This window comes from Ptychodera flava, chromosome 8 (genome assembly GCF_041260155.1).
Source record: "Ptychodera flava strain L36383 chromosome 8, AS_Pfla_20210202, whole genome shotgun sequence".
In the NCBI taxonomy this organism is placed as follows: Eukaryota; Metazoa; Hemichordata; class Enteropneusta; family Ptychoderidae; genus Ptychodera; species Ptychodera flava.
In genome coordinates, this window is record NC_091935.1 from 22,747,891 (window position 1) to 22,773,972 (window position 26,082).

The 26,082-nt window shown below is 37.1% G+C and overlaps 1 long non-coding RNA gene across 1 annotated transcript; it reads left to right on the plus strand.

Moving 5' to 3' along the window:
* Positions 1–7,360: 7,360 nt before the first annotated feature.
* On the plus strand, positions 7,361–24,252 carry LOC139137918 (uncharacterized). Its single transcript, XR_011553494.1, has 3 exons — positions 7,361–7,683; positions 8,584–8,684; positions 24,208–24,252. It is a non-coding gene; the product is annotated as an uncharacterized lncRNA (long non-coding RNA).
* The last annotated feature ends 1,830 nt before the right edge of the window (positions 24,253–26,082 follow it).

A 26,082-nucleotide genomic window follows, 5' to 3' on the forward strand; every position in this document is an offset into this window, starting at 1 on the left:
CAGGCGATGTTTTCCAAATAGGGACAACAGTGGTACAATACACAGCATTAGACTCGGCTAATAATAGTGCATATTGTACGTTTAAAGTCAACGTCCTGTGTATGTATTTCGGTTTTATAACATGTAAAGTGTGGATTTGTTAAGTTATTTATTTACCTATTTATTATTCATTTATTTATCTACTAATTCATTTATCTATTATTTATTTAATTTTTATTGTTCATTTATTTATCTATTTATTTATTTATTTACCCTCGATGACGCTGCAAATATAATGATCAATAGTTCATTGATTCCTGTTTACTTATTTATTTATCTATTTATTTATTTATTTATTGTTTATGATTTATTTTTTTATTTAATTACTTATTTCTTTACCCTCGATGAAGCTGCAAATATAATTACCAATAGTTCATTTATTCTTATTTCTATCATATAATGTGTTTTCTTCTTGACAGATCGAAGCGCGACACGAACTAGTCTTATCATCGGGATACTAGTTCTTTGCACATGTATGTTTGTTCTTCTTCCATTATTTTTCTGTCTCGGATACCGATACAGACTCCAACTGTACACAGTATTGACAGCAGATATGGATGCTGACTACAGTAACGGTAAGAGAGTCTTTACCGATATTGCCAACCTAATTGGCGACATTTTTGCGTATTATGCTGCAACAAGTTTGTCGACATTGTGACCTTACACTAGTGGTAGAGACTACTTGTACAGAAGAATAAGATGATGAGAGTAGGCAAAACCCCAAATCATTTGAATTACTAGAATGAAGCATAATTGCGCGATGGGCAGAGTCCATAGTCTCTCTTTTTGTTCCAATCGCTGGAAAATAGGTAAACAAATTGTCAATAATGAATAGGAACCCGTGCTTAAAAGGGTACAGGTCCTACTACCATTTAAAGTGAATCCATGAGCATGCGTAAAGCCTTGGAAAGCTAAGTGTAATGGCCAATATTTTAACAGATGACAAGGACTGCGACGCCTTTGTATTGTTCAGCAGTAGAGACGAAGACTTCGCCGAAGCTATAGTGGAACATCTCGAAGGAAATGGGACATACAGACTGTTGTTGCATCACCGAGACTTTATAGGTGGCAAAGGTATGTTCAACGACTCTCTGAGACTAATGCTACCGGATGTTTTCATCGTTTGTAATAGATGAACTTGTTTTGAAACAAGTACAAATTTTATCGCTGTTAGTATAAGTAATAAACTGGGTACATTTTTCCATGGATGAGAAAAAGACAGGTTGCATCCCAGCGCGCAAATACATTTACCCACGAAAATTTTCTGCTCGATCATACACACATCTTTTAAAATTGGTCAAAGGTCACGTTATGATTCGTAATTCCTCTTGTGTTTTTCTATGTTATCCATCAGCCATTTTTGACAACATCGAGGACTGCTTCGAAACAAGCCGCTCGTCCATTCTTGTGATTTCCCCGAATTTTCTTGAGAGTGGAATGTGTGAGCATGAAGCACGGATCGCCCTTGACAACTGGATCAACAGAAGACAGAGATTGATTCCGATTGTGAAAGGGGACATCAAACTTGTAAACGATTCGAAAGTGATCAAGCGGATTGTGGGGCTAATCAACTACATCCAGTGGCCTGAGAATGGTTCAGACAAAAAGAAGAGAAGTTCTGGAAGGAACTCGAAGACGCATTAAAAAAGAACGTGAGAAAGCAATCCAAGATAGGTTTGAAAGAGATGTATGCTTACTTTATGTAGAGGCCTCAGAAGAGGATATTCTAAGGATACCAAATAACGATGTTTGACCTACTCAATATTGCAACGTCATTGTGTTGTGATATTGCCACGTGATAAGAGTGATTGGTTAGCAGAAGCTGTACGTACACAGGACGATGTCTGTGTAGGTATATATATATATATATATATATATATATATATATATATATATATATATATATATATATATATATATATATATATATATATATATATATATACACACACAAAATGTATACAATGTGCCCTCCCGGTTATCACCATAATGGCTTTATGGCAACCTCTGAACTTGGGCACAGAGTGTGTGTATATATATATATATATATATATATATATATATATATATATATATATATATATATATATATATATATACACTACATACCTTTCATTCACAATATAAAGATTTCATTACTCCAAAATACGATACTCCAAATGTCATAGTAATTGCGACTTTGCATTTTAAAGAGGTTGACAACGCAAACGTATGTTACAGTTGAGAGTTTATAGTGAATATTAAACATATTTGAGAATTTACCCGTCTTACCTTTTGATGGGATTGCATATAACGGTACTTGTCATTTTATGTACCTAAAATTAACTGCGACAAAATTCGTCCACATGCACGCATAAATTTCGCAAGCACTACGTACTGTACAGATGACTACACTAGCGTATGAATGACAAAAAGCAATACAGATGCACTACGCTATGTTTTCCAAAGGCACTAATGAAAACTGTTCAGTTAAAATTTTTGTCGCAATGACTTTCGTTTTATTTTCCTTTGCAAAGAAAGAAAGGATATCTAAGCTTGCCATTTTATTTAGAGACCTAGTTTAGTGACACAACTTTTTAGACGCAATTGTATTAATTTATATGAAACTTTACACCGATGCGCCAATCGATGGAGTTTACTAACCATGCACGACCAATGATTAGTCCTTTTAATTAATTAAGTTAATTAAGAAATAGCCTCTCAGTCAGCAAATCATCGTGATGATTACCATATACTGGCATCGTAATTGCATTGCAAATTAATAAAATACCAAAAAACTCCATCTTTTCATTCTTGCATGTGTTTGATAAAAAAGAAGTCGGAATGTGTTTTGCAATGTTTTATTGGGTGTGCATTAATCATTCGCATTACATCCATTGAATTGTTTGTTTTTCTCCGTAAAATAAATAAATAGACGTATAAATAAAGTCTAGATACAGTTAAGCAATAAAGCACACCAGCGATTATATACCACGAGACTTTGAACAGTTCACGACATATATGCACGAGCGATAGCGAGTGCATATATGAAGTGAAATGGTCAATATCGAGATGTGACCAGTTCACGACATATATGCCGAGCGATAGCGAGTGCATTATTTCAAGTGAAATGGTCAAAATCGAGTGGTATACCATCGCTGGGTGTGATTTATTGCCATTATATCATAACAGTATATTGAAATTCTGGTATGGAATGTCATAAAAGGACTTTTCCTCAAGCCGAAAGCATGTGCGCATGCCAGCTGTGGTATATCGCCAATATACCACGGTTCTTTTCGCGTCTCGACCAATCAGATCGCTGGATTTGCACCATCAATATACTGGTATGATATAATAGAAAATAGGTGACATTTCCTGGTTAATATAAATGATATAGTAGGGGTGCCACTTTTTCAAATGAGACTGTAATTTGTTATTTTTCCTTGCAATAAAATATTCAGTAGATAGATTGATCGAAAGAGAACTGTATAGGTGTGTGTAAAAAAATTATTATATCATACCAGTATATTGATGGCGCAGTTCACTTCATATATGCACTCGCTATCGCTCGTGCATATATGTCGTGAAGTGGTCAAAATCTCGTGGTATACCATCGCTGGGTGTGCTTTTTGCTTAAATAGCTAGCGATTGCTATTGAGCGGTTGCGAAGACTTAGTGTTGACATCCTCATATCCTGAGTTGAACAACAGACACTATCAGCTTAAGTGAGAGTATTTAACAAGACTTGAAGTTGGTGAATCTCCTGTTCGTGCCGATAGATTTTTATAGACAAGGTCATTTACGACAACTTTGGAAAAAGTCACGCGACATGGGCCTTGCCGTCTCGTTATTCTGTGTTTTGGGGAGCATTTTGCGCCTTAAAGAAAACAACGCCCCCTCATTTACGTCAAATATGAGATTGTAGTAGGCCCGACGCTCAACGGAAGCTAATCGAGTCAGTTTCAACACAAAGCGGACTTTCTGATTTTTTAGACTGGCTAAAATCAATGTGTCCAGTTTTGGTGTGTCGTAATGGCTATTTGTACGATAACCGTGTTCTCTGTAGATCCTTGCACAAGTATAACATGCTGAGTGAATTTAGATCATGTTTTGAAGGATTCATTGATACACTACCATATTTCAGAAATCTGTATGTAAACCAAAATTCATATAAGCAAGAAGCTCCTGTCAATAATGTCTTAGGGAAGACATTTGCCTTCCGACTGCGTAGCCCGTGATTGTCAGATCATCCCTGGGAAGAAAACTCAAATCTTAATCTCAGGAACGTGCTATTCGCTATTGTCTAACACCGACAAGAGCAGTTCCAGTGGGCTCCCCTTGTAAGTTCGTTTGCTCAGCTGGATAATGGCAGCACTTTGAAGTTTCCACAAAGGTCACTGTTGATCAGACATTCGGCTGCATATACTACTGCCATTTTTTACACCGCAAGCTGTGTAACTTTAATTTTTTTACCCGAACGATGCATTCAAGAGTGTAAGATGGCTTGTGTATATATTATTACATGCCTCGATATGTGTGCAAATCAGTGCATTGATTTGAATAGGAACATCCGGGGAGTTAGCGGGCCGGTGAACGATATACTGACCGGTTTCCATGGTTACCCGGTCCAGTGAAGCCCTTCGACGTTTTCGACGTCAAAGTAGACGTTAGATGTAAAATATCCATGCGCGGACAGTGCACTGCTATTTTGACTTTCGTTAAAATCTGTTTGATGCTGGTCGATAATGGTAAAATTGTTTGAAAATGCCATGCATGTAACTAAATATCATATAGCATTAACTGTGAGGAGGCATGTATTAAAAATATTATTGCCTGAATACATGGGTTTATGTGCCCTTGCAGCAGGGAACAATTTGCCCTCCTGGCGTCGGGCAAATTGTCACCTGCTCTCGGGCACATAAACCCACGTTTTCAGGCAATAATATATATAATAATGCCTGAATGCATTTTTCGAAAAGCTACGACGGTGACATTTTCCTTACTCCAAGAGCTTTAAAATGAGTCTCCACAAGTGTTAGATAAAACTTGGTTCAAGTCGTTGATTGCGTAAAATGTATGTATGTATGTATGTATGTATGTATGTATGTATGTATGTATGTATGTATGTATGTATGTATGTATGTATGTATGTATGTATGTATGTATTGTGTGTGTGTGTGTGTGTGTGTGTGTGTATGTGTGTGTGTATGTATGTATGTATGTATGTATGTATGTATGTATGTATGTATGTATGTATGTATGTATGTATGTATGTATGTATGTATGTATGTATACTACATGTATAAATGAATACCCAATATGGGTATGTATACGTATGCATACATATATGTATATGTATATGTCCAATGTTTATATATTATATATAATATATATATATATATATATATATATATATATATATATATATATATATATATATATATATATATATATATATATATATATATAATGCATCTACCATCGAGAACGCTAAAAAAGCCGTAACACGAACGGTTTCCAGGCGCCGCATCCCCTGCGGCTGTATCTGCGCGTTCACTGTTGAACGGTTTCAAGGGACCCATTACATTTGACGAGTGCCAGAACATGTCTCGCGCGCTCTGTACGTACGTACATGTGTAGTGCACACACTCCAAAACTTGCAGGAGCGCGTCCGAGATAGTGTTCCACACTGGCGCGATAAAATCGGAAGAAAAATTGTGGACATTGCACGAAAATGGTCACTACTCTGACAATTTGATGCCCCAGTCACGAATGTAAGATGTATAATAATAAGGTTATCACGAAAATACCGCAAAGGATGCACTCGGACATCGGCGCCGCGCATCGCCCTCCGCTTCGCGTCGGGCGATACGCTGCGCCAATATCCTCGTGCATCCTTTGCGGTATTTTCGTAATAACCTCATAATATATATATATATATATATATATATATATATATATATATATATATATATATATATATATATATATATATATATGTGTGTGTGTGTGTGTGTGTGTATATATATAAGTCCTCTCCATATACATTTCCTAGCTGTTCTATCACTGAAATAAGGGTGATTGTGAAAATTATTTTTTTCTATTTGGCGCCTCGTACTGTGCGGTAGGGCTATGGCCATGGCGTAGTCATAGTGGATAGAGGGACTGTGCTCCATGGTCAGTCGCTCGCTACGGGCATTGAGCCAGGAGCGGAGCTAGTACCTCCATGCTATACGGCAAGCATTGTGGAATACCTTGGTCATTACATGCTCACTTAGACTTGGTTCAAGTCTGTGATTTGTAAATGTTTGAGTGGAGTGAATGCAATGATTTGTATTCTGCTTTCATGTGAAACGCGCGCGTGAGTGGACGCGATGAGTAGGGTGAACGCGATGAGTGGAGTGAACGCTATACAGCGGAGTTTCACCCGGAATCACAGAAACTAACTCACTAGTGCGCAGACTCAAACGTGACGCATTCAATCGCTGGGAAAACCTGGCGTGAGCTGCCAAATTCCGGATAGGTTTGTACGAAATAGGAGAGACACAAAAGGAACTACTATAAATGATTTTATTTTTTTTTAATTTACCGACTTGAACCAAGTCTAATGCTCACTGTACTGTGTTTTGAATGTCGTTACAAACGGCTATGATAGGTCTGCATAGTTTTCCTTGTGTGTACTTGAAGGGAAATCTGTGAAAGGAACACATTGGTCTTGCTTTATTAAGAATTCAGAACTATCTTACAAAGAATAATCTTATTTCACTGCCCACACGTGGCGGTCGTCAACCTGATGTAATAGCAATGCCCCAGATTTCCAATAGATATGAGTGTGTGCGTAAACAAGAAAAGTAAACTCATGAATTTTAATAGACGCGGTGGGTATGGCCTATTTGCCCTAAATAGGCCATACCCACCACGTCTAAATATGTGAAGGCAAAAGCAGTCATGAAAAATCTGATAATTTTTTTTTATTCAATTGATCAAAGCCCCCATCACCCCTCCCCCGCTCCAGAGGTGTTTATCAATGCAGCCTTATCAAATTAATTGTTGACCTGAGAATTTGGTTAATTGGAAATGTTCGGACATTGGCGAATTGCAGTTATATCCACACACAAAAAAAACCTCGCCTTGCGCCCTTATTCGAACGTAACGTCATGATCATTGTCGCAGCTTTCCGAGCTTCAGCGATTCCATTATGCACTTGGACTTTTACGGTGATGCACCTCATGGTTTAACCCTTCGAATCCTCTTGCATACAAAGATCGAAACAAAAAGGGTAGAGTCTCTGGGAATCCCCCACTTGTGATCCCGAATGACATAAATGTCTCTGTCTATGTATTCGAGGCAGGTCACATGTTGACGCAGTTGCAGTGCTTAAATGCAGTGAACGATTGCGAGATTCGCTTTGCACGACCAAATTCTAGTGAAAATCCAAAGGCAAGGAGACCTCAGTTTCACAGTTTGACAAAGAGCAAATCCAGCACGATGCAAACCGTAAGGTTCAAGCCACGATTTCACCTACGCCTCTTCTCGGCATAGTGAGATCTGGCGACACATTACTTGCCCGCACAGTACCTTGCTTCCTCTTCAAGCGAAGCTGTAGTTGAAGTGTCATAATGCTGCGAAATATCATGGGACTGTTATTCTTACTGCTATATATTGGTAAGTTTGACTGTATTTTTTTCTGTACACTATTACTTACCGATTCGTACCGTATGTAGTAAAACTGTAATTTAACTTTGTTAGTTATTTTTGTGTGCGCGTTTTGAGGTAACGAGGAACTGAAAGCACTGTAAAGGAACTTAGTTTGTACTATATAGCCAGAATGGAAAATCAACAAAATACCGAAGAATTTCCTTGTTCAATCTTTTTCTGACATAGTTTTTTGGTCAAAAGAATTTGACCGTGAATATGACCGTCTGCAACCAGCATTATAATAATGTCTGTTATAAAATCTATAAGTTAGCAACAAATGCGAATTTTAACAAATTAGGGTAGAATGCAATGCACCTCGGGGACAGGTAATTGCAATGCTTTTCTGATCTATCACTTGTTGGAGGTCATTGTAATTAGTTTTTTGTAAAATCGGAATATTTCTCCATAGAGTTATAAACACAGGGATGGCGGCCATTTTTAATTTCAAATATCGATAAATGTAAGGTTATTTGTTGCTCTAGTTCAAACCTTTCGACGAAGACCCCTGATTTTTATTCCTGATTTGATAAAAGAATGGTTGAAAGTTACATTGAGGAAAATTTGATCACAAGTTTAAGTCTTCACTTTCTATGCGCAAACGACTTTAAGGGAAACGAAGTTAACAGATGGTTTCTCTTTCTCTTTCGTCGCTGATAGTATTTACAATGACCTCATAAAAACACATCACGAGGCATTGACATCACTTCTACAGCTTTTGTCCGCGGCACTTACACTCAGATTGTATAGCTGGATGTATCTCAATCGTTGTCTGAACAGATCTGTTCAAGATTTTCTAAGATGCGATACTATTCGTTGTTTATAGTCTTAAGATATTAATTTCCAAATAAATCTATACTATAATTCTAGATTTCAAGATAACGTGCGAATTCCGAGGAAACCATAGTGATTCAAATGTTGTGGCTGATTATTCAGAGTCCCAATGCTCATTTGAAGTCGTTGTTCCCGAGGTAAGGTCTGTGTAACAGTCAAACAGAGTTGAATGATTTAACATGAACTAAATTTTTGTTTTTATTTTTTTATTTTTTTATTTGGCTTTATTTAATGAGGGTAGCCTGGTAAACTCTAGAGAGAGTTTATCTCCCCAGGGCCCTCGACATTACAACAAATATATACAAAACCACAAAAACAATTTTCAAAAGTGAAAATACAAATAACCACATATAACAACTGCCACATTTAACAGGAAAAACAAGAAAAAATTAAAATTCTGCCCAATATTGTTTTAAATAATTGCTTTTAAAAGAGACAAGTGTCTCAGAAGATTTGACTTCTGTTTCAACTTATTCCATTCCATAGCTCCCTGTACTGACCATGTGTTTTTAAAAACATTCATTTTGGCTCTAGGGATATCAAGCTTATTTTGGGAGCTAGCTCTGGTCACACGGCTATGACACTGATTGACATATTGAAACATTTCCGTCATATACAATGGGGCTATACCTTTCAAGGATTTAAAAACTAAACACATATTTTTGTATAAAATTCTATCAGGTAAAGGCATAATATGTAATGATCTAAAAAGTCCATTGGTCGGATAATTATACTTAGTGCCCATCATAACACGCACAGCGCGTTTCTGTAATTTGAATAACTTATTTACATTTACTCTAGTTCCCCATGCACTACAACAATAGTCCAAATGGGGAAGTATATATGCATTATAATATGTTCGTCTAGTACTTAACAGTAAATACCGCATTATACGTCTAAGGAGAGCTATACGTGAATTGACCTTTTTATAAATTAAATGAGTATTTGACTTCCGATTCAAGCGTTGATCTACCACTATTCCCAGAAGTCTTTCTTCATTAATTTTACAGACTCTAAAATATTCTGACCAAGTTTACAATGAAGAACATTTCTTGGTAGACGTGACAATCTCTGATGTGTGGTCATAAGCATGGTCTTTGTTTTACTTGTATTTATAACCATTTTATTTTGCATACACCATGCCAGGAAATGCCAAGAGGATTTGACCGGTTGACCTCGCTGTTAATTTTATGCAGGAAATTACAATAACAATGCTTGGTCGAATGACGCAGTGCCATGAGGGAGGGATCGCCAGTGGTATAGGGGGAGGAGTACCTTCCCGATGGTGATAAGTGGTGCGGATTACCGTCGCCTAGGTGACTGGCGTATACGCGTGCCAAAAGACACCTATGGTTGATTTCCTGTTAACCAGTCGGATGGCAGAGTTGCAAATACCTGGACTGAACCATTTGGTTTTTTGTGGATATCGGTGGTACTTTGAAAATAACAGTAAAAATGCACACATATTGAGTTTATTGTCTTGTTTATGAGCGGCCAGTATTTCCAACAGCATAAATTATGTGCATTTGCCCTAGAAGAAATAAATAATTTCGAATAAAACATCGCGAATGTAACCACATTCCTTAAGCTGGACGTACACTTAAGTGTCCCAAAGAACCATGGAATCGCCCGACTTTCTATTGAAGAGATGAGTTTTGCCAAATCGCTTACACAGAAATTTCAAAGTGGCAGATGGACTTTATTTTTAGAATCATAGATAGTATAGCGAGATGTAAAAATGTGAAAGAGGCTCCCCCTCCTAACTATCCTAAATGTTTTTGTGTCGAGTTTGTGTTTGATTCGTTTCGAAAATGTGTTCCTACATTCTTATCCGATTGTTTGTGTTAATGAAATGTTTGTTTCGCTTTGGATATTTGTAGGGAAGTTTGGATAAGTGTGTACGATAATGTTTTGTTTGTGTGGGGAAAGCTTATGGCGAGACGCAGCCGGACCTATGGTGTTACAAAGTTGATAGAGTCGCCCTTTGACGCTTGCGTTTCGAAACCCGAGTGTGGTTTCTTATCAGTCGCAGTGTACATTCTTTCCTTAGTTTGTGTTTGTGAAAATTTATTTTAATGCATTTTAGTGGTCTTGCTCTTCGATTAGCGAGGCAAGTATATTGATTTTTGGTCACGTTGTGAATCCGTTTGGTGGTTCGGTTTGTTTGTTCTATGTTTCTTTACTTCGGTAGATTTTGTTGTGACTGGTGTGTCTTTTAGATTTTTGCGGAGGTTTGTGAATTTTTAGGCAATAAGTACCACTGCGGGGTACGGATTTTATGTTATTGGATCAAGATACTTACAGTATCCTGGTTGATATGCTTGTTCTCGTACATTTGATTAATAGTTCGTTTACTTTGTTTACTGTTTGTTCTGGCTTGTGTGTATAATACTGAGTGTTGCGTAATTGCCTTTCGCATTCGAGTACGTAATTGTTTGTGTTGACAATGACGAAAACCCGACCCTTGTCGAAGGGGTATTTTCCGTAATTTGTCTATTGTTTGCAAGCTGGTTTATCGCGATTCTTTCATTAAGGTGCAGAATTATGTTTTTATCGTTTTTAGAAAGTTTAGCTAGAAGTTTAGAAAGCTAAATTAGAATTGTCTAAATCTAAATCTAAACTTAGAAAGTTTAGCCAGAAACGATAATTGTCGCTTTCTAAATATTGTTCGAAATTTAGAAACTGAAGTTTAGAAAGTCGGCCCTTGGGTGAAAAAAAGTTTTCGCAGGATATATCGGATAAAAAACGCTTTCTAAATAGCGTTCTAAATTTAGAAATTAGCTGAAGTTTAGATAGTCCGGCCTTGGGTGAAAAAATTTGTTCGAGGGTGAAAAAATTTGTTCGAGGATATATCGGGTAAAAACGATAATTATCGCTTTCTAAATAGCGTTCTAAGTTTAGAAATTAGCTGAAGTTTAGAAAGTCGGACCTCGAGTGAAAAAAAATTTCCAAGATATATCCGATAAAAGCGATAATTATCGTTTTCTAAATAGCGTTCTTAGTTTAGAAATTAGCTGTAGTATAGAAAGTCGGCCCTCGAGTGAAAACATTTTTCTAAGGATATATCCGATAAAAACGATAATTATAGCTTTCTAAATAGCGTTCTAAATTTAGAAATTATCTGTAGTTTAGAAAGTCGGGCTTTAATGAAAAAGTTTTCCAAGGATGTATCGGATAGAACTAGGAAAATACTATGTCAGTTTTCCCAAGCGGCAAATCTAAAGGTCAAATGTGACTTTTTCCATAGACCCACGAGAAAAGCACCTCGTATTGAATTGACCATTGCAACTGGCTAGAATTGAATGTCATGAAGTAGAGAAATGTGGCTATGGCTGAGCATTAAAAGATTTTTTGATGACGAAAATTATGAATGTTTATATTTTGGTCGTCAAAAACAAAGACTATCAAATAGCCACCGCAAGTGTTAATGACAAATAAACCAGAAGTGCCACGTGAAGACGAATGTAACCATACTGCCACAATTCAAATGGCCAAGGTGTGTTCAGACACAGACAAAAAGTGGTTCAGATTATCTCTACTTCGTAACATTAAACTTCTTGCGCAACGCAATGGTAAATTTTATAGGAAGTAGACTCTCTCGGCGGTCTATTGGATAAATCATATTTCAGCTTCGCATTTTAAAAATTACTTCTTTGGGAAATTAATAGTATCTTCCTGGTTCTACAAGACGACTCCTACAATCTCACACATTTCCCCTTGAAACACTGGGAAAAGTACACATTACAAAAGAAATGCTGTACCAACGTTTTTATCCGACATATCCGGGAAGTTGTTTCTCAACCGTAGCTCAACTTTCTAAACTACAGCTAATTTCTAAACTCAGAACGCTATTTAGAGAGTGATAATTATCGTTTTTATCCGATATATCCTAGGAAAAAGATTTTCAACCTGGGGCCCGACTTTCTAAACTACAGCTAATTTCTAAACTTAGAACGCTATTTAGAAAGTGATAATTATCGTTTTTATCCGATATATCCTCGGAAAAAAAATTTTAACCTAAGGCCAGACTTTCTAAACTTTCTAAACTACAGCCAATTTCTAAACTTAGAACGCTATTTAGAAAGTGATAATTATCGTTTTTATCCGATATATCCTTGGGAAAAAAATTCAGCCTAAGGCCTGACTTTCTAAACTTTCTAAACTACAGCTATTTTCTAAACTTAGAAGATATTAAGAAAGTGATAATTATCGTTTTTATCAGATATATCCTTGGAAAAAATTTTGAAACCTAAGGGCCCGACTTTCTAAACTACAGCTAATTTCTAAACTTAGAGCGCTAATTAGGAAGTGATAATTATCGTTTTTATTCGATACAGCCTTGGAAAAAAATTTCAACCTGAGGCCCGACTTTCTAAACTACAGCTAATTTCTAAACTTAGAACGTTATTTAGTAAGTGATAATTATCGTTTTTATCCGATATATCTAAGGCTTGGGAAAACAAATTTCAACCTGAGGCCTGACTTTCTAAACTTTCTAAACTACAGCTATTTCCTAAATTTAGAACGATATTTAGTAAGTGATAATTATCGTTTTTATCCGATATATCCTTGGAAAAAATTTTTCAGCCTCAGGCCCGACTTTCTAATCTACAGCTAATTTCTACATGCCAGAAAATGCCAAGACATTTTGACCGGTTGACCTCGCTGTTACATTTTATGAAGGAAATTACAATAACAATGCTTGGTCGAATGACATAGTGCCTTGAGGGCGGGATCGCCAGTGGTATAGGGGGAGGAGTACCTTCCCGATGGTGATAAGTGGTGCAGATTACCGTCGCCTAGGTGACTGGCGTATACGCGTGCCAAAAGACACCTATGGTCGATTTCCTGTTGACCAGTCGGATGGCAGAGTTGCAAATACCTGGACTGAACCATTTGGTTTTTTGTGGGTATCGGTGGTACTTTGACAATAAAAGTAAAGATGCCCATATATTGAGTTTATTGTCTTGTTTATGAGCGGCCAGTATTTCCAACAGCATAAATTATGTGCATTTGCCCTTAAAGAAATAAATAATTTTCGAATAAAACATCGCGAATGTAACTACATTCCTTAAGCTCGACGTACACTTAAGTGCCCCAAAGAACCATGAAATCGCCCGACTTTCGATTGAAGAGATGAGTTTTGCCAAACCGCGTATACAGAAAAAGTGGCAGATGACTTTATTTTTAGAATCATAGACAGTATAGCGAGATGTAAAAAATGTGAAACAGGCTCCCCACCTAAATATCCTAAATGTTTTTGTGTCGAGTTTGTGTTTGATTCGTTTCGAAAATGTGTTCCTACATTCTTATCCGATTGTTTGTGTTAATGAAATGTTTGTTTCGCTTTGGATATTTGTAGAGAAGTTTGGATTAGTGTGTACGGTAATGTTTTGTTTGTGTGGGGAAAGCTTATGGCGAGACGCAGCCGGACCTATGTTGTTACAAAGTTGATAGAGTCGCCCTTTGACGCTTGCGTTTCGAAACCCGAGTGTGGTTTCTTATCAGTCGCAGTGTACATTCTTTCCTTAGTTTGTGTTTGTGAAAATTTATTTTAATGCATTTTAGTGGTCTTGCTTTCCGATTAGCGAGGCAAGTATATTAATTTTGGTCACGTTGTGAGTCCGTTTGGTGGTTCGGTTTGTTTGTTCTATATTTCTTTACTTCGGTAAATTTTGTTTTGACTGGTGTGTCTTTTAGATTTTTGCGGAGGTTTGTGAATTTTTAGGCAATAAGTACCACTGCGGAGTACGGATTTTATGTTTATTGGATCAAGATACTTACAAGTATCCTGGTTGATGTGCTTGTTCTCGTACATTTTAATTAATAGTTCGTTTACTTTGTTTACTGTTTGTTCTGGCTTGTTGTGTATAATACTGAGTGTTACGTAATTGCCTTTCGCATTCGAGTACGTAATCGTTTATGTTGACAATAACGAAAAACCGACCCTTGTCGAGGGGTTATTTTCCCAAAATTTGTCCATTGTTTGCAAGCTGGTTTATCGCGATTCTTTTGGCACTTGACATGTTTTGTTTCCTTGTTTGAAAGGGTATCTCTAGAAGTGCGAGTTTAGAAGCTTCAGATAGCTTTCAAGTTTTTGGTTTTTTTTGTTGTTCGTGGAGCCCAATTTGACTTTTCTTTGAATTGGTGCTGTTGCGATTGTTTGTGTCTCACGATGTAGCGTAGTCACATTATACGACTTTATTTATTGAAATCCTGAGGTGGTTTTATTCTGTTTGGTTTTGTTGGTGTCCGAATTAATTTTAAGGCTTTTGCCTAGTACTATTTTTCGGAGTTTCATAGTTTGAGCGATGATAGGTTGTTGTTGAATTTCATGTTGTTGTCGGCTTTTCTTTGGAAATAGCTGATTTTTTCCACGGCCATGTTTTCTGTTACGTTACTGTGATTGTTTATTTTGTATTTAATGTTGTGTTTCAGTTGTTTGTTATGTGTACGATTTTTGTTATTTCTTTTAAGTGTTTGTGTGTTCTATTCATTTTATCGTATTTTTTGGTTGTTCTTTTTTTGGAGTATTTGCAGTGATCTCCCCAGGATTTTCTGATAGAGTGGCGGCTAATTTGCATAACAATAAATGTAATTGTTATGGTAATGAGTTTCCATTGTTTACCAAAAATTATAGAGTGGCGGCCACCACTCTATAATAGCTCTGAGGAGAACACTGATTTGGTGGCCCTGAAAAGGGCCGCTTGGTATGGTTTTTGTTAGCGCTTGGCGCGTTTGTTTTGGCGATGAGCCTAGCTTTTTTATGCTTCTTTTCGCCGATGGGATGTGGCTTGGTGAGTAGGTGTTTGCCGCCTTCTTGTCACTGTTGTGTGTGTACATGGACAGTCTGCATAGCCCTTGAATGTGCTCTCGATTTTGATCAACTTACAATTTAGGAGTATATATCAAAACTGATAAATGATTTATGTGATTACTGTAGCTATAGATAGGCTACATTCAGGACGGGCAGCGACGGGCAGTAATTAGTAGGCAAAACAGGTGGTTTTCACCGTGGGCAGAACTCGGTGCAATGATACTGAACATTAATAGTAAGCCTGTCACCTTGAAGGTAATGCTGTAGGTGAAACAAGGACTTCAAACGCACGGTGGTACAAACAACACCACAAGTGAAACGTACACATAGAAATACACGCGTTCCTACGTTGTGCCCACCCGGGCCACGCAATTAAAATATGACTGATACTGCTGGATAGTGTTAATTGGGTCGGTAAACGGTCAATTAATAGTTTAATGGACTACCTTGGTGATTGGCAGGTCGTGTCCATCGACGCATATGCAAAGCAGGCCAAAAGACAAAAGTCCCCAAAGTTATTGACAGCTGGTCAGGGGGCCGGTCACCATGAATACGTAATGAAGCTTCACTACGCAGAAACTGCGTAGTCAAGCCCTTCTTAACCGGTCAAAACGTCTTGGCATTTTCCCTCATGTAAACTCAGAACGCTATTTAGAAAGCGATAATTATATCGTTTTTATCCGATATATCCTTGGAAAAAATGTTTCAACATGAGGCCCGACTTTCTGAACTACAGCTAATTTCTTAAGATAGAACGCTATTTAGAAAGTGATGATTATCTTTTTTATCCGATATATCCTTGGAAAAATTTTTTAAACCTGAGGCCCGACTTTCCAAACTACAGCTATTTTCTAAACTTAGAACGCTATTTAGAAAGTGATAATTATCGTTTTTATCCGATATATCCTTGGAAAAAAATTTTCAACCTTAGGCCAGACTTTCTGAACTCAGCTAATTTCTAAACTTAGAACGCTATTTAGAAAGTGATAATTATCGTTTTTATCCGATATATCCTTGGAAAAAACATTTCAGCCTGAGGCCCGACTTTCTAAACTACAGCTAATTTCTAAACTTAGAACACTATTTAGAAAGTGATAATTATCGGTTTTTTGCCGTGTTTATCGTTTTTAGCTAGTTTTGCTCCCCTAGGGAATTCACGTAGTTTAGAAATGGCTTTTAGGAAATGACACAATTCCGCACCTAACTCGATTCTTTTGGCACGCGACATGTTTTGTTTCCTTGTTTGAAAGGGTATCTCTAGAAGTGCGAGTTTAGCAGCTTCAGCTAGCAAGTTTTTGTTTTTTTGTAGTTCGGGGAGTCCAATTTGATTTTTCTTTGAATTGGTGTTGTTGCGATTGTTTGTGTCTCATGATGTGGCGTAGTCACATTTTACGACTTTATTTTTTGTTGAAATCCTGAGGTGGTTTTATTGTGTTTGGTTTTGTTGGTGTCCGAACGATTTTTAAGGCTCTTGACTAGTACTATTTTTCGCGGAGTTACATAGTTTGAGCGATGATAGGTTCTTGTTAAATTTCATGTTGTTGTCGGCTTTTCTTTGGAAATAGCTGATTTATTTCAACGGCCATTTTTTCTGTTACGTTACGGTGATTGTTTGTTTGGTATTTAGTTTTTTTAATGTTGTGTTTCAGTTGTTTGTTATGTGTACGAGTTTTGTTATTTCTTTTTAAGTGTTTGTGTGTCATTTTATGGTTTTGTGGGTAGTTCTCTTTTTAGAGTATTTGGTGGCCCTGAAAAGGGTCGCTTGGTATGGGTTTTTGTTAGCGCTTGGCGTGTTTGTTTTGGCGATGAGCCTAGCTTTTTTATGCTTCTTTTCGCCGATGGGATGTGCTTGGTGAGTAGGTGTTTGCCGCCTTCTTGTCACTGTGTGTGTGTACATGGACAGTCAGCATAGCCCTCGAATGTGGTCTCGATTTTGATCAAACTGACAATTTAGGAGTATATAACAAAACTGATAAATGATTTATGTTTTCACACGGATTCACAAAAAGTTTCGCCCCGGTGTTCATTTTTGGCCCAGGAATTCCATCTACCCACCCTTTGCAGAGTGGTAAGCTTATGTGGCAAGTAAACATGGATGAGCCGATGCGATTCAACGATCAGCCTATATATCGGATCGAAAGTCAACAATTTTATGCTCGGACTATGATTTTATACGTTTATATAAAAAGTTAATAATTAGTAGGCAAAACAGGTGGTTTTCACCTTGGGCAGAACTCGGTGCCATGATACTGAACATTAATGGTAAGCCTGTCACCTTGAAGGTAATACTGTAGCTGACACGAGAACTTTAAACGCACGATGGTACAAACAACACCACAAGTGAAACGTACACATAGAAATACACGCGTTCCTACGTTGTGTCCACCCGGGCCACGCGATTAAAATATGACTGATACTGCTGAATAGTGTTAATTGGGTCGGTAAACAGTCAATTAATAGTTTAATTGACTACCTGGGTGATTGGCAGGTCGTGTCCAACGACGTCATATGCAAAGCAGGCCAAAAGACAAAAGCCCCAAAAGATATTGACAGCTGGCCAGGGGTTACCATGAATACGTAATGAATCTTCACTACGCAGAAATCGCGTTGTCAAGCCCTTCTGAACCGGTCAAATCCTCTTGGCATTTTCCCTTACTGATTCAAGATCATCATTGAGTGTTTTTTCAATTTCTGCCAGGTTCTTTGCTTTTGCCATGATTGTAGAATCATCGGCATACATTTCAATGGTGTTGTTGACAGCTAAAGGTAAATCATTAATAAACAATATGAAAAAAGGGGTCCAAGTATGCTACCTTGAGGAACCCCAGTAGATATCGGTAAAGCATCAGAAATTTGATCTTTAAAACACACCACTTGTTTCCTATTTGAGAGATATGAATGAAACCTGTTTATGGATGTTATATCACAATTATAGATTTCATTTTATTTATTCCAAGCGCGTACATGTACATATATGCAAGCCGCTTGCTCTGTACGTATGAAATGGACCATGGCGGAATTTCATCTGGGCTGCATAAGTGCATGATCCCACCATTTGTCAAGTCCTGTCTCGCCTTTGTCAAGCGCTAAAGAGAAGAATGGTCATGTGACAGGAATGACGACCAATCATGCGTCTTCCCGATAGTATACATAGCCATAAATTTCAACACCAATAAAGTAAATCCCCTCTATTTAGGTGGCTTAGCAAAAATAACGTTACACGGATGATAAAAGTGCTAAATTTTTGTTACAGAGGTTCCCATGTATGTGTTGATCAAAATAAGCTATTGCTCCAAAGATTTCTACCACCGAAAAGGCTCGATGAGGTCATAAATTCAAAATGGCTGCCTTTATATTGCTTAAAAATGTTAAAATACGGCAGTTTTCAATATTTTTGGAATAAACTGACACGAACATCCCAAATTAAAAATATCACATAAAATTGATGTAAATCAATTTTTATGATGACGTCATAAAGCCAAACTGGCAAACCAAATTCAAAATATCTGCCTTAATATTGTCTGATAATGTTAAAATACTTTTAACTAAGCCTGCTTTCATCATTTTATTTCCTAAACTATAATTAACATCCCAAATTACAGACAAAACATATAATTGGTGCAACTTCATTACTACGATGACGTCATAAAACTAAAATGGCAATCGAAATTCAAAATGGCCGATTATGAAGTTCACTATGCTTAGAACAATACCCAATTTACGTGACAACTTCACACTTTGGTCCTACGTTCGATAGACTTACGATATAGTGAGTCGATCAATGTGGTTTCATGTTATGGGAAACATGGCGAGACACCGGTGAATCAATAGTGCTTTGACCCACATCATTGAGCGTGGTCCCTGGAAGGTTTTAGGTTTGTGATTTGGTTTTTTTGCTTTCTTTCTTTGAGAAGCCTGTTTTTGTTTGTTGAATTTTCTGGTTTTTATGTCTGGGTGTGTGCGGTGACAGACACACATATATAATTTTGTGCAACAGTAGATCTCTTTTTGGAGGATGTTTTATGAACAAAGAGAAGACTTGACTTTTTCTTGCCTTTGAAACCTTGCTGACCTTGCCTTTTTGCAGTTTCCGTGAATTTTATGCAAAGCGTCTGTGCCTTGCGTTTTTGGTCTCCTTTTGCTGTTTGGAAACAAAAAAAGGTAAAAATAACGCCAGGAAGCACATAAAAACAAGTGGAAGGTTAAACAAAAACAAGAATTGAGAAAGATTCTCAGATTCATCAAAAAGTCTTACAAATCAAACCTTAACAATGTTGAAATCAAAGCAGAAAAGCTTTTGTCAGCCGTCAGATTTTCTTGCCAGGAAATTTACTTACTAGATCACAATTTAAATGGAAAACAAATGGCACGACGCCTCCATAATCCTCTTACAGATTAGAACAAACTTGATCCAGGGGATTGAAATGGTACATAAAAATCATCAAAACAATGTGCGACAAGAAAATCATTGATAAGGCGACTTAGTTTTCTCACTTCCATAACTAGAATAATATGTACACCACTATGGTATCTCCTGCCAAAATACATAAAACCCCAGCAGACGGAACAATCTTTGTAGAACGCTCTATTAGAAGTGGCTGTTCGAGTCCAACAAACCAAATCTTGGAATTTCTAGATTTAGTCATAAAATTATAGATAAATTTCTTCACGCACAACCTTCAACAAGTTACAACAAAAGGAAAACGCAGGGATCGTTGAGCTGGAGTAAGAAATAGTACCAAAAAACGCCAACAACGTACATGAAAGCCTTACTGTTGATTATTCTGAAACACAATATATTTGAATTCGGCTGAGAAAAATATAAACAAATCTGTGAATGCAGCACGGGCTCAAAGAAATAGCTTCGCATTCCATGAAACAGACCGGAGAAAATTATATTAGATCCCCACTCCGGACAAATATTCTTATGGAAACGTTTAAAGGGTGACATTTCCATGATTTACACAGGAACAGAAAATGAACTTCTCACAGAACTTGTGCAGAACATTTGTCGAGGAGTGCAACAAATTGCACCCTACGTTCAAATTCATATTTGAACATTCTATCTACAAAATCTCATACCTTCACCTCGTGGTCTTCAAAGGTCAGAGATGCAATCGAGAGAGATGGTTCGACTTTAAAACCCACACAAAATCAACTGACTATATTTATTAAGAAGTTCCTGCCAGCAAGCAACACCTTCAACAGCTTCATTAAAGGTGAATTACTCAGATATGTTCGCACATGCAACAACAATGTGGACACCATAAAAAAGATCAATTTCTTCACTCACAAACTCAAACAACATTACAAAAAACAGAAATAGCTTGTATAAAAAAGAAGTTACTGAAACAAAACGTTAGCCATACCTCATCGGCAACAGTAAGAGTAACGATCTAACAACAAAACTTAAAGTTGTCTGCACAACCTTCGTTCATTCATCAAAACCAGCTTAATCAAATATTGTAATCAGAAACTGGAAAATTATTGAGCGCAATCAAACACTGACCACCATTTTTGCCATAAAACCTATGATAACCATAGTTTATAAAACGGGGCTCGAAATTAGCGGTAGTCACGCTTCCACAGACTACAAACGTTTCTCTGGGGCTATCAAAATCCATGAAACGGCAGCGCACACGGACTACCAAAGCCTGGGACCTAAAATTCAGTCACTACTAAGTACTTGGCATACCATGTCTAGTGGTCCGTCAAGTTTTGACGAGCTAAATACAGTCAACCCAGCTGGACACATGTGATTTCAAACGGGTTCGAACTCACAACGTACGGTACCCAGTCACCTATGACTTTGTTATGCAAATTCCTGAGACAACGGCCTTGCGGTGGAACTTTGCAACATAGTTTCAATATCTGAACTGACATACTTGAATGACAGGCACAGGTCACGATGGCTTACGAGGCGCCAAATGTAATACACAATCACCCTTATTTCAGAGATAGAACAGCTAGGAAATGTATATAGAGAGGAATTTTTGATATATAAATATATATATATATATATATATATATATATATATATATATATATATATATATATATATATATTATATATATATATATATATAATATATATATATATACACACAAACATACAAACACACATATACATTGGCCATACATATGTATGCTTACTACACATATATGTATGCATACATATACATTTCGCATATAGGGTATTCATTTATACACGTAGAATACATACATACATACATACATACATACATACATACATACATACATACATACATACATACATACATACATACATACATACATACATACATACATACATGGACTTGGATAAAGGTCGAAAATTTACATTGAGCCTCGCTTTCGAGACATACAGTTGAAAACGAGCTTAAATGTAAATGTTTTCAACTGAAAGCTTATTATGTCTAGAAAGTATTTACATTCAACCTCGTTTTCATTTTAATGCAAAATTTCATGTATGTAGGACCTCGTTTTCATATCGGCTCTCTATATCATTTCCTAGCTGTTCTGTCTCTGAAATAAGATTGATTGTGTAAATTAATTTTTTTACATTTGGCGCCTCATACGATGGCTAATGAAAACGCATTGGCGTTGCATTTTTATCATAATGTATCGATCACAATTACACGGTAATTATGCCTCCTCAGAAATGCCATGGTCTGTTTTAGCCCTGCTACAGTATGTCCCAGAGCTGAGAAGGTCGTGTTGATGTCATGACGACTATCAAAGTTTTCATACAACTCTGAGAGTGAAACGGCTTGTCAATAGGTCACCAAACTTTTGAGTATCACTATCGTCCACTATAACTCTTTCCTTAGGTATAAATGTGTATATTCACATCAAATGACTAGAAAATTCACTTCATGGGCAGAATCTTGAGAAATAGCCTTTTCTTGTCCAGACTGGTTAACGGAAAGGATACCAGGGAACTAAAATATGTATGGACTACCAGCCATTGCCAGCGGGCTACCAACTTCAGAAAATGGTAGCCTAAGTGGACTACGGGGGAAAAAAGTTAATTTCGAGCCCTGTAAAGGAAGAGACCTACATAAAATATCCTCCTTCAAGCAAAAATCAAGCACGAGGAGACTACAAAATCTTACAAATCAAACCTTAACAAACAGTCTGAGTAACAATTTACCCAACAGTCAAACCAAAACATAACTGCTTTAGTATCTCTTTTTGATGCGCAATGGCTACCATTAAACTATATGTGTGGGAATATAAAACTATTCAAGTGAGAAATGAAGAGACCACCCATCTTTGGCCCGAAATACTGTTAGAAGGAATCAAAAAAATAAAACCTTTTATGGGGGACCAAGGTCACATGACCAGGGTCAAAGCACTATCAATTAACCAATTCCTCACCATATTTCCCGTTATCACGAAACCAATTCGATCTACTCACTATACCGTATAACTAAGGTAGAACCGAGTTTAAAGTTGCCTTCTTTCCTTTTATATCAATTCAATTTTAAAACAAACAAAGACCATAATTGCCTGAGATCATTGATCTCATAAGAGTTTGTTACTTATGTTGAGCTTAATTATTGGCTAAATTTTGTTACATTTATATATATTTTGAGTTTATGAACTATAAATACAAATTGTACGTTACCTTTAAACTATAGTTTGTCATGTAAAGGGGCTATTGTACTAAGCATGATGAACTTCACAATCGACCATTTTGCAATTCTCGGTTACCATTTTGGTTTATGACGTCATCAAATAAGTATGTTGTACCAATTATATATTTTGCCTGTAATTTGAAGTCTAAACTTCAGTTTAGGCACTAAATTATTGACAACTGGCTTAATTAATAGTATTTTAACATCATCAGAAATATTACGGTGGATATTTTGAATTTGGTCGGCCATTTTGGCTTTATGACGTCATCATAATAATTGATTTGTGTCAATTTTAAATTTTATTTATAATTTTGGATGTTTGGGATGTTTGGAATGTTTTGGATGTTTGAAAACAGCCTAAATTAACTATATTTTAACATTTTCAAGCAATATAATGGCGGCAATTTTGATTCTATGACGTCATCGAGCCTTTCCAGTGGTCTAAATTTTTGGAGCAACAGCTAATTTTGATTTATACTTATATGGGAATCTCTGTAGCAAATTTGGCAGTTTTTTTCATCCATGTAACGATCTTGCTATTTTTGTTGCTTAGCCACCTGACTACTCCAGGTCAACGTTGCAAGAGAGGCATAATCCTCCTTGCCTCTAGATGAATCTTTACAAAAAGAAACTTTCTCCTTGATGTCTTTGTGGGGCGAATGGTTAACATAGGTTGTGACTTCGAATCCGATCAGATCGATATGACTACCTACAAAGGAAAAATATTGTCATTTTCTTGACAATTGTACATTTTGTTGGCACTAGAGAGGAGACAAGAAATACTATTGGAAAGGCTGTTTTCCGTTCTTACATTTTTGTTGGAGATATACGATACATCACACCCTTTGATTTTATGCATCTGGCTTGTCCATCAGCTTTCAGATCAGTGACTGCAATACTGAAGTATTTGTCGGCTATTTTAAGGGATTATCCAACAATTAATTCATTTCGCTAGCTACATGAAGACATTTTTGGCAAAAGCATTTTTATGATATGAAATGTTGCATTTTACAGTGCTGTACAATTGTCTTAATCTTTCCCTTTTCAAGTTTGATAACCACACTCATTATTTATGCTGGCCTGTTTCTTTCAGTCAAACCCCGCTACTTTCCATTCATGTCACTTTGCCCCATTTCAGACGACAGTAGATCGGGTGTGTAGATATCCTATTGCCAAATCTTACATTTGACTATTTTGTTTCAGAACACGCCTGTTGGTGAAATTATCTTTACAATCCCTCATGATCAGGTAAGAACAATCATCATTAGTAATGGATAAGCTTTCGGGCATTTTCCAAAACGAACGATACACACTTTGAATACTGCTAAGTAAATGAATTCTTCATATTTGCACTGTTGTTGTTAATCTTTACGGCCCTGATACGGCTTTTGTGGCCCGAGGTCGTACGGCGGAAGGGCCCGAGCGTGCGAGGGCCCGTACGCCGTACGACCAAGGGCCGCAAAAGCCGTATCAGGGCCGTAAAGGTTTTATCATATACCTTATATGATAAATATCTAGTTTACATAATATTCAACATTGTTTAGGAAATAAAAATGCGTGCGATATCAAATATTCATCGCCATTTGTGTCAGATTTTCATAAATACGATGGCCGCTTCCCGTCGAGGATTGTCATACATAATGACGTCATTTGTTTACCTGCAAGATTATAGAACGCACAAAGCAACATCCGTACTATTACGTGACCAACAGAGATCTAGGCTGAAATCGAGGTGTAAGAAGGGCAAAAGCGTGATGTCAGTTTCTTGAAATTTGTACTGAACATGCATACACTTAGTATACACAGGATTTCATTTGAATTTAGAAATAAAAGCCCATGTCACCTGCGCGGCTCCACCGTCGCCACGCACAACTACGATCTGAGCGAGCAGACGTTTTCCTAATCTCGCGCTGACTTTGTGTACGAATGGAACGTTTGCGGATAGCAACGCGCGTAGTAACCAGAATCGAGATAGTTCAGAAATGCACGCGATTGCCCATATTTGGGCACCGGGCCGGTGTAAAAAAATGCACAGATCTGAGGGCGCTTTCTCGAATAGCTTTACACAGGCACGTGAATGTAGGTATATGATAAAATGAATTACTACGATACAATAAGTTACTGTGGGTCCACAGTGAAGTGAGCGTGAAACTGTCAGTAGGCCCTTGACATCTCACACAGTTGCCGTTGGGTTTTTTTCTCATTTTAAGGAAGAAAGCACCTCGGAGATAGATATTCAGACTCAAACTTTTACAATTCTCTTCAGGTCTACCACTGTGGGGGTTTATTTTAGAACTCTTAATGTGAAAAAATCTTTTCACCGTCTTACTTTTTCGAAAATTTAAAATTCCATTTTACTGCATTGAGGTAACGCAGGATTGGCGCCCATTATGAGTTTCAAATATCTGTAATCTTTCATGGTGACCCTGGATTTTGAATTTTTGATTTTGAACGAGAATAGTTGACATATTCCTTGAGGAAAGTTTAAGCGAAAGTTTAAGTCTTTCATTTTCTAGGCGCATACTACCTTAATGTAGATTCTCTTAACGCCTGAACATGTAATTCCGATGCCAACAGTCTATTTGTGACGTTATCACATGCATAGACCAAGTTTGTCGTCTCTGAACAAAATTCGGGATTTATTGTCTGGTCATTCAACGTCACGACAACCGGCGTCTATGTCATCAATTTTGGTGCGTCGGACCTTTTTACTTCGATCCTCGGTGTGCTCGTCAATGTAAACAAACAACATGGCGGCCGGTATTTCTCCCACGATCAAGATGTGTCTGACTTGAAAATATCGTAAAAATCAGTCACGATTTTAGAGGCTGATGAAATACATCCATTCGACAAATTTTGAGTCCTTGCGTTTTAGTTTTTGTCGCCAAAATGGGGATTCGCATTCGTATAGCCCCCGCCGACGCCTGAACTTTCGACGCACTGTGTGTATACCTTTCATGCGATAGAAATAAGCTTAATACGGTTTTCCACTGCAACAAGTGGGTCAAGTGTGGCCGTGTCCAGGCCTCTAAAAGCCATGTAATTATTATTATTATTATTATTATTATTATTATTATT